This window comes from Triticum aestivum, chromosome 3A (genome assembly GCF_018294505.1).
Source record: "Triticum aestivum cultivar Chinese Spring chromosome 3A, IWGSC CS RefSeq v2.1, whole genome shotgun sequence".
In the NCBI taxonomy this organism is placed as follows: Eukaryota; Viridiplantae; Streptophyta; class Magnoliopsida; order Poales; family Poaceae; genus Triticum; species Triticum aestivum.
In genome coordinates, this window is record NC_057800.1 from 290,641,346 (window position 1) to 290,657,139 (window position 15,794).

A 15,794-nucleotide genomic window follows, 5' to 3' on the forward strand; every position below is an offset into this window, starting at 1 on the left:
GAAGCCATCCCTCATGAGAGAGCGGCAGACCAAGAGGTCGAGGATGATAACTATACGTCTCCCTCCGAAGACGAGGCAAGCCTCGATGACGACGAATTCGTCATACCATCAGACCCCACCGAACAAGAGCGTTTTAAACACAGGCTCTTAGCCACGGCAAGCAGCCTCAAGAAAAAGCAGCAACAGCTTAGAGCTACCCAAGATTTGCTAGCTGACAGATGGACTGAAGTCCTTGCGGCCGAAGAGTATGAACTCGAACGCCCCTCCAAGAGTTACCCGAAGCGCAGGCCGCTACCCCGATCAGAGGAGGAAGCACCTACATCACCAGCACATGACATGGCAGACCGGCCACCTCGCGGCCGCGACAGAGAGGCCTCTCGGCCCTCCACCCAAGCCATGCCCCGACGCCGCTCAACTAAGGCACGGGAAAATGCGCCCGACCTGCGAGACATACTAGAGGATAAGGCAAGACAAACAAGATCGATCTACGGATCGCGCAGGCGCCCTACGGCATGTGACACTGATCTTCACTCCGGATACAACAAATCCGGTCGGGCCGAACACAATAGACATAGCTCTTCCGAGCTGCGTCGTGATATAGCCCAGTACAGAGGCGCCGCACACCTACTATGCTTCACGAATGAAGTAATGGATCATAAAATCCCAGAGGGTTTCAAACCCGTAAACATCAAATCATACGATGGCACAACAGATCTGGCGGTATGGATCGAGGATTACCTCCTTCACATCCACATGGCACGCGGCGATGATCTACACACCATCAAATACCTCCCACTCAAACTTAAAGGACCGGCCTGGCATTGGCTTAACAGCTTGCCAGCAGACTCAATCGGTTCTTGGGAGGACCTGGAAGCCGCATTCCTCGACAACTTCCAGGGCACTTACGTGCGACCACCGGATGCCGACGACTTAAGCCACATAATTCAGCAGCCAGAGGAATCGGCCAGACAATTCTGGACACGGTTCCTAACAAAGAAAAACCAGATAGTCGACTGTCCGGACGCAGAGGCCCTAGCAGCCTTCAAGCATAACATCCGCGACGAGTGGCTTGCCCGACACCTGGGACAGGAAAAGCCGAAATCCATGGAAGCCCTCACGACACTCATGACCCACTTTTGTGCGGGAGAAGACAGCTGGCTAGCTCGCAGTAACAACTTACCAAAGAACCCTAGTAATTCAGATACCAAGGACAAAAGTGGCAGGACACGTCGGAATAAGCAAAAATGCCGCGTTAGCAGCGATAGCAATGAAGACACGGCAGTCAATCCCGGATTCAAAGGCTATAAATCCGGTCAGCAGAAAAAGCCATTCAAAAAGAATACTCAGGGCCCGTCCAGTTTGGACCGAATACTCGATTGCTTGTGCCAGATACATGGCACCCCCAAAAGGCCAGCCAATCACACCAACAGGGATTGTTGGGTGTTCAAGCAGGCAGGCAAGTTAAGGGCAGAAAACAGAGACAAGGGGCTGCACAACGACAACGAGGAGCCCAAGCCGCCGAACAACAATGGACAGAAGGGCTTTCCCCCACAAGTGCGGACGGTGAACATGATATACGCAACCCACATTCCCAAGCGGGAGCGGAAGCGTTCGCTACGGGACGTATACGCGATGGAGCCAGTCGCCCCAAAGTTCAACCCATGGTCCTCCTGCCCGATCACTTTTGATCGAAGGGACCATCCCACTAGCATCCGTCATGGCGGCTTCGCCGCATTGGTTCTCGACCCAATCATCGACGGATTTCATCTCACAAGAGTCCTCATGGACGGCGGCAGTAGCCTGAACCTACTTTATCAGGATACAGTGCAGAAAATGGGCATAGATCCCTCAAGGATTAAGCCCACAAGAACGACCTTTAAAGGCATTATACCAGGTGTAGAAGCCAACTGTACAGGTTCAGTAACACTTGGCATGGTCTTTGGATCCCCGGACAATTTCCGAAGCGAAGAGTTAATCTTCGATATAGTCCCGTTTCGCAGTGGCTATCACGCCCTGCTCGGACAAACCGCATTCGCAAAGTTCAATGCGGTGCCGCACTACGCATATCTCAAGCTCAAGATGCTAGGCCCTCGAGGAGTAATTACGGTCAACGGAAACACCGAACGCTCCCTCCGTACGGAGGAGCATACGGCAGCTCTCGCAGCGGAGGTACAAAGTAGCCTTCTCAGGCAATTCTCCAGTCCGGCCATTAAAAAGACAGACACTGCCAGGCGCGCCCGGAGTAACCCACAGCAGGACCGCCTGGCACACTCTGAGCAAGCGTAGCAATGCGGCCCCAACCCCAGCTTTCGCGACATAGCGAAACCAGTACCTCGCGTACATAACTATGCCCTTGAAATACCATGGGCACAGGGGAAGGGGCACAATAATGGCACGCCCAAAATACGGCTTAAAACGTACTAGGGGCTGCCGGATTCTTTTTTTAATTTTTTTTCTTACTTTTAGGACTCCATACTTCGGACGACCTGTTCGGCAATTCGACTGCCGCACAAATGATGCAAGATCCAGGGAGGCAGACAAGCCATGCCGCATTATGGAACTACCAGGTGGTCTCTGTTACGAGCGGTATACCTGTTTTAAATACAATTTCGCGGCCTGCCCCTGGTCAGGACATACTGAATAGTCCAATATCTTTTGCTTACCGCACTATTTGTATCGTTCGGCTTTGATAAATAGCCTCTCTATAAACAATGCTTAGCTTCTTGTCTATTTTTTGCATTATCTTCTTGTCACATTTATATTTATTAAATGACATGATTGCACCCGTACACCATGGTACGGCAAACACGCCAGGGGCTTCAGTACCCCTCATAATGGTGTGAGAAGTCCATACACTTTCACAAGTGCGGCACCCTGAACTTATAGCACTATATGCATCGGCTCCGAATCATGATTTGGGTCAATAGTTGGGTTTGCCCGGCTCCTATGTTTTGGTGCCTTACGTTCCGCTCTATCAGCTAAGGTAGCACTAGGAGAACCACTGCGATTGTGCCCCGGTTCAGCTGGGTTAAGCACCTCAGTGGAGAAAGCTAAAACTGACTGTCATGATGTGGCGAGAGACCGGTCGCTGTTCGAGAGGTTTTTCGAGTCCCTAAAGGCTTATGCCGCTTCGAGTGAGGAGCTGGCTTTGTCCGGTCAAGGCGTGGATAGCACCCCGAACTCGGTCTTCTGAACTAGGGGCTTCGCCGAAATTTAAAATTATAGAGTTCTATGGCTAAGTGAGAGTGTTCAAGCATTATAGTCCGATTGTCTGGTTCGTTGTGCTGAGCGCCTCCCTCGAAGGACCCAACTATGGGAAAAAGAGCGCTCAGGTTTATCCCGAACACCCCAGCACTAGTGGCACGGGGGCAGAAGCCGACGACTGGCCATCTCTCAATTTTTGATAAATGGCCGCACAGAAAGTAATATTTTAAATTCAATAAGCATTGCTTAGCGCATATGAACAAGTTTTCAGCGCACAGGATAAACACGAGCGAGTTCATTCAAATATCACATCCTTGGTACATTCATCCGCCACAAGGCGGGCACCTGCAAGAACATCCTTGTAGTAGTTCTCAGGCTTGCGATGCTTCTTCCCCGGTGGCGGCCCGTCCTTCACAAGCTTCTCACCGTCCAGCTTACCCCAGTGCACCTTTGCACGGGCAAGGGCCCGACGGGCACCTTCGATGCAGATGGAGCACTTGATGATCTCAAGCCTCGGACAGGCCTCCACCAGCCGCCGCACCACCCCGAAATAGCTCCCAGGCAGGGCCTCTCCTGACCACATCCAAACTATGAAGCCCTTCATGGCCTTCTCGGCTGCCTTGTGGAGCTCGACCAGCTGTTTCAGCTGGTCTCTCAAGGGCACAGGGTGTCCGGCCTTAGAATACTGAGACCAGAACACCTTCTCCGTCGAGCTACCCCTCTTCAGCTCGGTAGAATGCGGCGGCATCGGATACGCTGCGGGGAAGATCTGCGAATGCCCCTAGAGAGATCCGGATTCGGGTAAGTAACAGGTAGTTCACTTTTATATTTCTACTTTGCATAAAGAATGCCTTACCCGCTGCTATCTTCCTCATCTCCTCCAACTCTTGGAGGGCCTTTTGGGCTTCGGCCTTGGCAGACTTGGCAGCCTCTAGGGCCGTTGCAAGCTCGGATGCTTGCGCCTTCGACTCCAGCTCCAAACTCTCATGTTTTTTCATGAGAGCATGAAGCTCTTGCTGCACCTCGCCGACCTGAGCTCCAAGTCTGTCTCGCTCGGTGCGCTCTGCGGCCGTTTTCTTTTCGGCCGCAGACAGCGCCTTCTTAAGGGTCGCCACCTCAGTCGTGGCCCCTACAATAAGCAGTACAATCCCGTTACTCTTTTTGCAATCAAGCCTTTTTATAGGCACCTTTTCTGTAAGGTATTTCTTACCTTCTTCCTCCTCGAGCCGCCACTTGGCAAGGCCGAGCTCTTGCTCGGTCCGCTCGAGGTCCTGCTTCAGGACACCCACCTCCGCAGTCAGTGCGGCGGTGGATAGTAGCGACGCCTGCATACGCATATTGACTCTTTTTTGTTAGACTCCTGCGATATTTAATAGATCCTCTATTCGGCTTTTCTTTCCGAACGCCAAACAGAGCATCAGGGGCTACTGTCTATGCGGTAATATTTTTACATATTTTTACTTACCTCGAAGCCTGTTAGAAGGCTAGCGTAAGCTTCAGTCAGTCCGCTCTTGGCGGACTGAACCTTCTGGATCACCGTACTCATAATAGTACGGTGCCCCTCGTCGATAGAGGCATCGTCAAGCACCTCCAGCAGATTGTCCGGCACCTCCGGTTGGACGGAGGCTGTCGACTCAGAAGGCTTGCTCCTCTTGGAAGGAGTTCGCCTACCGCGGTCCGGAACTGTGGAAGATTCCGGCGCGGTGTCCGGCATAAAGCCGGACTGAGAGCCCTGGGGAGCCTTATCCCCTTCACTCCCGGAGTCCGGGAGGTTGCCTTGCGGCTCCTCCGGGACCACCTCCTCCTGCCCCGGAGCTTGTTGCGATGCCACTTCGGCGTCGTCTGCAGTGCGGGGGGAGACAGCGGGCAGAACTGAGTTCACGTCCGATGAGTCCAGGGAGCCGCCTGACGATTCGTCGAATTCGGCCCGGGGCAGACTGCATAATTACACTCGACATTAGGGAAAGCTGTGCAACAAAGGAACATCATGAGTTTCTCTGATATCCGAATTTACGATTTCGCTGGACGCTTGGCCCTGTTTAGCCACTCCTCTTTGCCCTCTTTGGCGTTGGGGGCGTAGTCCGGCGGAGGGGCTTCCTTTTCCTAGACCCCTCGGCCTCCCCCGTTGGGGCGGCCTTCCTCTTCTCTCCTCCCTCCGCTGGGGGGGGGAGAGTTTTCTTCTTCCTCCTTGTTTTCGCGGGAGGAGGGCGTCTCGGACCCGTCAGATGAAGAGTCCGACACCACCACGTTGTGGGCACTCTTTCGAGTCCCTGTGGTCTTCTTCTTGGCCTTCTTCTCCGGCACCACATAAGGCGCCAGAACCAGCAGCTTCGCTAGTAGAGCTGGGGCTGGGTCTTCGGGCAGCGGAGCCGGATAGTTAATCGGTCCGGATATCGCCTGCCAAGCCTGTCAAAGGTAAGGGAGTTTAGATCCCGCATAGAGTCAAACTATGAAAAAAGATTAACATCATGTAAAAGGTGTAGATGGCATACCTCGCTAGCGTGACGCTGCGAGCTGTATCCGCGGTCCTCGGAAGCGGATGTGGGAGCCTCGGCGCCCTTGAATAGCATCTTCCAGGCGTCTTCGTACGTCGTGTCAAAGAGCCTGCTCAGGGTTTGATGCTGCGCCGGGTCGAACTCCCACAGATTAAAATCCCGTTGTTGGCACGGGAGGATCCAGCAGACGAGCATAACCTGCATTACATTAACAAGCCGGACTGGCTTGTTCACCAGGGACTGGATGCATGTTTGCAATCCGGTCACCTCTTTTTCATCACCCCGCGACAGACCCGTCTTTTCCCAGGACATAAGCCGCGTGGGGGTCCGGATCGGAACTCGGGGGCTGCGGTCCATTTCGGATCGCGCGGCTCGGTGATATAAAACCACCCGGATTGCCATCCCTTTAGGGTCTCCACGAAAGAGCCCTCGAACCATAGGACGTTGGCCATCTTGCCCGCCATGGCGCCTCCACACTCTGCCTGGCTGCCGCGCACCACCTTGGGCTTGACATTGAAGGTCTTGAGCCAGAGGCCGAAATGAGGGCGAACGCGGAGAAAAGCCTCGCACACGACGATAAACGCCGAGATGTTGAGGATGAAGTTCGGAGCCAGATCGTGGAAATCCAGGCAGTAGTAGAACATGAGCCCCCAGACAAATGGGTGGAGTGGAAAACCCAGTCCGCGGAGGAAGTGGGGGAGAAATACTACCCTCTCATGGGGCCTTGGGGTGGGGGGAAGCTGCCCCTCTTCGGGAAGTCGGTGGGCGATGTCCTTGGATAGGTATCCGTCCTTCCTTAGCTTCTTGATTTTGCCCTCCGTGACGGAGGAGACCATCCACTTGCCTCCCGCTCCGGACATTGCTGGAGAAGGTTGAGGTGGGAAGTGCGGGCTTGGGCGCTGGAGCTCGGGTGCGCAGGAGATGGATAGGCAAAGGAGGAAGAAGGCATAGGTAAAAAGGTGGATCCTTGTCCCCTTATATGGGCGGATGCAGTTGTGCGTCCCCACCTGCCTAGTAAAACTCGCTTGCCTCCCAAGCGCCGTGATAAGTGGCGCGGTTGGGTTACCCACGTCCGTATTGATGAGAATCCCGTAAAAGGGGGGTACACGATCTCTGTTTTGACAAGATGTGCCAAGGAAACCGCCTCGCAAAACACGCAGAGGTGGAAAAGTGAAAACGATTCGAGTGAAGGACTTGGCTGTAGTGTGATGACGCACTACGGAATACGTCAGCAGATTTGATTTGTGTTAATATTATTCTCTTTATGGCAATATGTGGAAGCTTATTTTGCAGAGCCAGACACGACTCTTGGTGTTTACAATCTTCTATGAAGGATTTGGAGGAGGAACCCGCCTTGCAATGTCGAAGACAATTTGCGCGCCGGACTCGTCGTCATTGAAGCCTGGTTCAGGGGCTACTGAGGGAGTCCTGGATTTGGGGGTGTTCGGGTAGCCGGACTATACCTTCAGCCGGACTCCTGGACTATGAAGATACAAGATTGAAGACTTCGTCCCGTGTCCGTATGGGACTTTCCTTGGCGTGGAAGGCAAGCTTGGCGATGCGGATATTCAAGATCTCCTACCATTGTAACCGACTCTATGTAACCCTAACCCTATCCGGTGTCTATATAAACCGGAGGGTTGTAGTCCGTAGGCAATCAACTCCATATACAACAATCATACCATAGGCTAGCTTCTAGGGTTTAGCCTCCTTGATCTCGTGGTAGATCTACTCTTGTACTACCCATATCATCAATATTAATCAAGAAGGACATAGGGTTTTACCTCCATCAAGAGGGCCCGAACCTGGGTAAAACATCATGTTCCCTGCCTCCTGTTACCATCCGGCCAAGACGCACAGTTCGGGACCCCCTACCCGAGATCCGCCGGTTTTGACACCGACAAGGAGTTTCCGGACTTGTTGTTTGTTGTTCCGGCCTCATTTTAATCTTGCCTAGATAGGTAGTTTTCATTTGCTTCACCCTCTTGCCACGTTTAACAACATTTAATATTGTTGGGTACATAAACGAGATCGAACTAAATAACTTGAATGTGGTGTTTCGTCGATATGCAACGGAGTTGCATATTGACCTCCACTTAATTTGTAGAATTTCTTGTGCTCATTGCCATGCCATGCTTCATTAAACCGGACATGCATCATACTTGTTGTGCATCATGCCATGTTCGTGTGAGGTTTGTTTACTATGTTGTTTGCTCCTTTCCGGTGTTGTTTCTTTGGGTTGGTTCCGATAACGTCATGTTGTGAGGAACCGTTTGACTTTTCATGGACTCATTCTTCTTCCTTGCGGGATCTCATGCAAGATGACCATACCATCGAAATCACTTCTATCTTTGGTTGCTTAGTTGCTCGCTCTTTTGCTATGCCTATGCTGCGATACCTACCACTTGCTTATCATGCCTCCCATATTGTTGAACCAAGCCTCTAGCCAACCTTGTCCTAGCAAACCGTTGTTTGGCTATGTTACCGCTTTGCTCAGCGCCTCTTATAGCGTTGTTAGTTGCAGGTGAAGATTGAAGTTTGTTCCTTGTTGGAACATGGAGATATTGTTCCTTGTTGGAACATGTTTACTTGTTGGTATATCACAATATCTCTTATTTAATTAATGCATCAATATACTTGGTAAAGGGTGGAAGGCTCGGCATTTTCCCTAGTGTTTTGTTCCACTCTTGCCGCCCTAGTTTCTGTCATATCGGTGTTATGTTCCCAGATTTTGCGTTCCTTACGCGGTTGGGTGATAATGGGAACCCCTTGACAGTTCGCCTTGAATAAAACTCCTCCAGCAATGCCCAACCTTGGTTTTACCATTCGCCACCTAGCCTCTTTTTCCCTTGGGTTTCGCGGACTCAAGGGTCATCTTTATTTAAACCCCCCCCCCCCCCCCGGCCAGTGCTCCTCTGAGTGTTGGTTCAAACTAGAGTCCTGTGCAGCGACCCCTCGGGGAAACTCGAGGTTTAGTTTTAGTTGTATGGAGAGCTCATCTGAGTGTGCCCTGAGAACGAGATATGTGCAGCTCCTATCGGGATTTGTCGGCACATTCGGGCGGTGTTGCTGGATTTGTTTTATCTTGTCGAAGTTGTCTTATAGAACCGGGATACCGAGTCTGATCAGAATGTCTCGTGAGAAGGTTTATCCTTCGTTGACCGTGAGAGCTTGTGATGGGCTAAGTTGGGACACCCCTGCAGGGATTGAACTTTTGAAAGCCGTGCCCGCGGTTATGGGCAGATGGGAATTTGTTAATGTCCGGCTGTAGAAAACCTGAAGTTGACCTTAATTAAAATGCATCAACCGCGTGAACCGTGATGGTCTATTTCCGGCGGAGTCCGGGAAGTGAACACGGTGTTGGAGTTATGTTTGATATAGGTTGTTCTAGGATCACTTCTTGATCATAGTTTCTCAATCGTGCTTTGCCTTCTCTTCTCGCTCTCATTTGCGTATGTTAGCCACCATATATGCTAGTCGCTTGTTGCAGCTCGACCTATTACCTTTTACCTTACCCATAAGCTTAAATAGTCTTGATCGTGAGGGTGCGAGATTGCTGAGTCCCTGTGGCTCACAGATACTTCCAAAACCAGCTTGCAGGTGCCGATGAGTTCGTGCAGACGACGCAACCAAGCTCAAGGAGGAGCTCGATGAAGATCTTGTCCTTTGTGTTGTTTCGTTCTAGTTGATCAGTAGTGGAGCCCAGTTGGGGTCGATCGGGGACCGTGTCGCATTTGGGGTTCTTCTTTTATTTTGGTTCCGTAGTCGGACCCTGATTGTATTTGGATGATGTAATGCTTTATTCATGTATTGTGTGAAGTGGCGATTTTAAGCCAACTATGTATCTCTTTCCCTTATGTATTACATGGGTTGTGTGAAGATTACTTCACTTGCGACATTGCTTTCAATGCGGTTATGCCTCTAAGTCGTGCTTCGACACGTGGGAGATATAGCCGCATCGAGGGCGTTACAAGTTGGTAATCAGAGCCTTCCCCGACCTTAGGAGCCCCCACTGCTTGATCGAATTAGCAGCCGTTGTTGAGTCTAGAAAAAAATGTTTTGAGTCATTTAGGAATTATATATCGGAGAGTTTAGGAATTCTTTTTACTCCCCAGTCCCTTCATCGCTCTGGTAAGGCATCCTGACGTAGAGTTTTGACTCTTCTCTTCTCAAATTTCACTAATTTTTTTTACGATCACGTGGGTATCTTGGAATCGTTCCGATCGATTTGTGATGAGAACATTGTTCTTGGTGCCTTCTGTCATTTAGGGGTTGTGGCAGTGTCCCAGGGAGTTGAGCTCCGAGGTGTTGTCACCACAATTTTATCGTTGCAGGTCTGGAATTCCTGAGTTTAGTTTCGCCGACATAGAAAATCTCTTTTATGCAGTTGTTGGTGAGATAACCTCGATGCCACCCAGTACTGGGGCGGGAGTTCGGGAGTATTGCCATAACTAGTATAACGGATGCTTTTCGAAGGTTGAGATAGATGATTTCCGAAGGTTTCTTGGTTATGTGTTGAAGGATGGATACAGCTGGATGTAGGATTTGCTAGTTTGGGTGAGATATTATGCTTCCCTTGTATCCCCAACACCTGATTGCATAACCGGAAAGTTTCAGGAGTTTATAAGTGGGAATTCAAGTAGCTCTTAGGATATCTTTCCAACAGATGTATGATACGAAATTGGGGTTCGACGTCTAGAGATCCGCCTATTTACGGTTGGTTTTACAGTGGTCTCGTTGTGTCTTAAAGAGTCCTTGGCTATGCCGACTCGGGGACGCTTCGTATGTCATGTGCACTGCCTTGTACATGATGGTGCTGTACGATCGAGACCGTGTAGGCCCCACCACGAAAACTTCGGACGAAATCTCTATCATATGTTTGTTCTGCAAGCCAATCCTTTGTTTTGTTTTGAGTTGTGGTATTCGAGTTGCTTCAATGTCAAGTGTTGATTCCATACCTTCCCCAAATGGTGTTCTCATACTCCGATGTGAATACCAATCCTTCATAATAATCGAGATTGTCATGTCAATCTTTTTCAACCAGTGTGCTTCTCTTCAAGTGGATCCGATCATTTCAATATCAGCAAGATCTATTATCAGTTATTCTCAACGGTGTTTGCTTCATCCGTTCCAAGTTGTTTTTGTTTTCCCACCCACCCACCCTTTTTCTTCAAGGACTCAGATATCTTAATCAAGTATCCATCTTATTGATGCGAGGCCTCTTCATTCCTTTTCCGTCAATGTTCTTACCCGGTGGTTTCCATGAAGATGTTCTACTAGCTCATCATTCTTCGTTCTTTTTTCTTCTCCAGTGGAACCAATTAAAGCTTTTGGTGTTGATCATTTCCATTTTCCCTCGTTTCCAATGCTTTCTCATGCCGGTGCACCTCGTAATCATCCACTTCTCGCTATTCAATTGTTCCGGAGTGCTCAAGATATCCCGAAGATTCGTGTTTACACTCTGCTTTCATTCAAACTCTTTCGAGGATGTTATCTCTTTCAAGCCAGTTAAATCAACCGGTGTAATCTCCTCTTCTAGTAATCGTTCTACGATGCTTCTTTTGAGTGGGCCCTAACCCACAGGTTTTTTTTCCAGGATCTTACCTGACTCTTCTTATTTCTCCCGGAGTATTTTCAAATTCATCTCAAAGTTTGACGCAAGAATGAATTTTCATCAGTCAGATGTCTTTCTCCAAGACCTTCCAAATTCTTTCATCGTTGGTTCAACATTTCCAATTTTAACTTCGGAGTGCCTCAACAATTCTTGGTGGTGTTTTCCCGTCATCATTCTTGGATTTTGAAGACCGAAGAAGATTTTCTATTAAATCTTGCTCCATTCTCTTCAAGATTCATGGTGCTAGCTTTATGCCATCCTATCATAATTGTTTTCGATTGTGACAATTCTTTTCACCTATCCGGAGCAAATTCAGGAGTATTTTTCAGTTTGATCATCCGGAGCCCATCATCTCAGATTTATTCTTTCTTAGCTTTCAGCTATCATTCTCCAAATATTACCGGTGCGTCGCTCAAATATCCTCTAATCAGCTCGTGATCTATTCGTTCTCTTGTATCTAAATTCCTTCAAGTATCTTTGTTCATTTCACAATTCTTACCCAGTGATTCATCGTTTTTACTTCGTTCATTTTCAATTCTTACGGTGGTTCTTCCAAATTCCTCTTCTTTCGTTATCATATCAATTCATTCGTTGTTTCGATTCCAGCGGTGTTTCGTTGAAGACCTTCTCAAGTTGGCGCGATATCTATCTTCATCCTTTCTTCGAGAATAAGTGGTGTGCCAAATCCATTGTTTTGTCATCAATTTAACTGGTGAAGGATAAAGCATAATGTAATTCTTATTCTTGTTTCATAAAGTTTATTCAATTTCTTTTCCGGAGTGGTTCATCATATCACATTCTCAGTTCGATTTTCTTATCTTTTCTTTTCCGGAGTTCCATGATTTCCGCATTATATCATCACGAAGATCCATCTAAATCATTGCAAGGCTTCAACCTTATTCTTTTATCCTTCATTTTGGTTGTTCATTCTTTTCTTACCGGAGTTCTTCAAGGAGGCTTTACATGATGGTTGATCAAGGATTTAATTCTTTCTCGAAGTGCTCATCAACATTTTTTTCTAAGGAGCTCAAGTATTCTTCTTCGTGCAATCTAGAGTGCAATTCTTTCTTCTGTATCATTGGAGGTGGTATTATGTCATTCTTGATAATTTGAGTTCATGTTTTCATGATTCACAAGTTATCAAGTATGAGATATTTTAAATCCATCAACCACTTCATTGGAATTGTCTAGGGTTATATTTCACCTAAAGCCTTCCCTAAGGATTGTTGTTATATGGTGCTCATAAATGACCCAATTTCTTCATGTATCCTTCCGGTGATAAGTTTCTCGTCTCCTTGTTCATTCCAATCCAATTCTTTTTCCGTGAGTGGCAGGTTGTCACCTCATAATTTGAGATGTATTCCATAAGACCATATCAAGCTTATTCTTTTCGTTGTTGGTTTTCCAACAACTCCGTTCTAGCTGTTGTTGTAAGCGTGCTCCCTCGAGATGTTGTTTCACTTTGTTCATTCCATTCCACTCTTTCTTTTGTTCCGGAGGCATTGTGATGGTGCTATCTTCAACATTTGTTCTTGTTCTTGTCAGGACCTTGTTCTTTTCTTGCTTATACATTTAACCAGAGAGTTGTGCCCTCTGCTCAATTCTTTTCATCTTATCAAGTCTTGTATCACTTTTCAATCGGAGTGCTGCCCGAAGTTGTTCTTCCTTGTTCCTTTTCCCTACCGGAGTGCTTTCAACTTCATTTATCTCCGTTGTATTCTTTTCTCGATATGGATTAACCTTTTCAAGGTTCTTTGGTTTCACTCGTTTGTCAAAGGAGCAACTTAGTTTTACCTCTTCTCTTTCTCTTCCATTGTCCCTCTGGTGCCATTCTAGATCTTCGGACAAGATCCTCTCGTAGTGGTGGAGTGTTGTGACGCCCCGAGACCGATGTGCTAGGTGTCCTCCAGTTTTTCGTTGTTGTTGTGTTGTCATTGCTTGCGTGCCATGCATTGCATATCATGTCATCATGTGCATTGCATCATCATGTTTTCAAAACTTGCATCCGTCCGGGTTCCCCCATTTCCGTCTGTTGTCCGTTCTGAGCCCAACCACACTTGCACGCGCCCGCGGCATGTCCGAAATAATATTTTATAAGTGGCCGGAAAATGTTCTCCGAATGGATTGAAAGTTGGCATGTGGTCTTATTTTAGTGTAGATAGACCGCCTGTCAAGTTTCATCGCATTCGGAGTTCGTTTGATAGCCCAACTGTTAAACTATAGCGGCATTATAGCCGGACACACCTCGGACGTTTTTGGTCTCCGGAAACAGTCGTCGGGCCTCCCTCTCTTCTCTTCTCTCAGCTCGAGACCGTCTACACAGCTCACTACCTACCGCCAGGTCCAACCTAACCTCTCTCGTCAGCCTGCAGCCCCCCTCGCGCGTGTCCGAAAGTTGTCCCGAACCCGACCCGGACTGTAGCTACTGTTGTGTCCGGATCATCCCCTAACATCTACGAAACGTCTCCGTTTCTTTTATGGACTCCCCAACCTTTTATCTCGACCGTCCGATCTAAATCGGAGGGTCCAAATAGCCCTTTATCTCATTGCTATATATAATGGGCAACCCTAAAATCTAGGGAGTTGTCCCATCCATCAAATCCTCCGCCGCCGCCACTGTCTTTCGCCCACCTCGGGTTCCCCTTCGCACCAACCAGACACCACCTCTCGATCCCCACCTTCTCCTCAATTTCAGCGCCACCCTACCAAATCATGGCCACTCATCGTCCCCGACCACCGAGCACCTCCCACCTCGAGCTCCTCCAAGATCACAACACTGCCGAAAGCCAGCACTCCACTCGGTCCACCAGCGCTGCAGCGCACCTCACCCCTGCGCCATGGAGCTCCAAGTTCGTCGGCTCGCCTCTGCTTCGATCAGGCAGGGAACGGGTCCCCGGCGACCTCCCGTGGCTGGATCCAGCGCCTCCACCCTCGCCAGCAAACGCGCCAACCAACCCCTCGCCCGTGCTCCCGCAGCCCTCCTCGTCCAGGAGCTCCACAAGGGGAGGAGCAATAGCGCCTGGGCGCTCCTCCTCACGATCCGCCGCCCCGGCGAACCACCCCGCCGGTGACCACCTTCAGCAGGCCCCTCTGCCGCGCCCCTCCTCCTTTCTTCTTTCATCCCCTTCTCTGGCCCCTCAAACTTCCTCTGTTCGACTATCACAGGACCCGCCATGGATGTAGGCATCAAGCCACCACCGCTTCCGTCGACGCCGGCCATGGGCGTGCCACGCGCTGGAGTGGAGCTCCGAAGGAGTCCCTCGCCGCCAATCGCCTCGGATCCGGCCAGAACAAGCTCGACCCCTTCCCCTGCTTTGCCCCCTCGATCCCACTGCTGCCTGCTCTGTTTGATTGAGCAGCGCCATCGCCGGAGTCCCTCGTCGCCGGGAACCGCCTCCCCGACCCTCGGGCTGCACGGATCCGCAGCGTCCACAGTCGGCCTCCTCTCCAGCTTCGCGCCAAGTCCCACGTTGCCGGAGACATTCCCGCTGCCGTTCGCCTGAACCTGTTGCTGTCGTTGCTCTGCCTGCAGTAACGAGCAGGAGCTCGTTCGCCTGCCTCGCCTCGCTTTGACCACGCTTAGCCCAGCGCGCCTCTAGATCAGGCCAAGGCCCAGCTCCTCTGCTTCGCTCGCAGCCCAGATGCCCAGTGCCTCCTCAAGCCCAATGTGAGCAGCCCAGTCCGCCCAGATTCAGCCCGTTGACGTTTTTTTCAGGATCTGTGAATTTATCTATTTTTTCCAGAGAAAACAGATTTGCAAAAAACCCCTTACACAACATGCATATAATAACTCACAATTCGTGCATCGGATTAAAATGAATTATATATGAAATATGCTTAGTTTTTCATCTAGTTTCATAATATGTCATTTTCATCCATGTTTAAAATGCTTAAAATGTTGTTTGTTTAAATTTGCTCATATGCCATGCTAAAATGATTTAATTCATATCTAAATAACCGTAACTTGGAATTTAATAAACTTTATATGTAAATGGGGTAGAATTGTGCCTAGTTTAACATGGTGACATTGCTTTGCATGTTTAACAACTATAAAATATGGTTTAGGGCAGAACAGTACCAAACCTTAAAACATGCACATGAGGAGTTTCCGGACTTGTTGTTTGTTGTTCCGGCCTCATTTTAATCTTGCCTAGATAGGTAGTTTTCATTTTCTTCACCCTCTTGCCATGTTTAACAACATTTAATATTGTTGGGTACATAAACGAGATCGAACTAAATAACTTGAATGTGGTGTTTCGTTGATATGCAACGGAGTTGCATATTGACCTCCACTTAATTTGTAGAATTGCTTGTGCTCGTTGCCATGCCATGCTTCATTAAACCGGACATGCATCATACTTGTTGTGCATCATGCCATGTTCATGTGAGGTTTGTTTACTATGTTGTTTGCTCCTTTCCGGTGTTGTTTCTTCGGGTTGGTTCCAATAACGTTGCGTTGTGAGGAACGGTTCGACTACGAC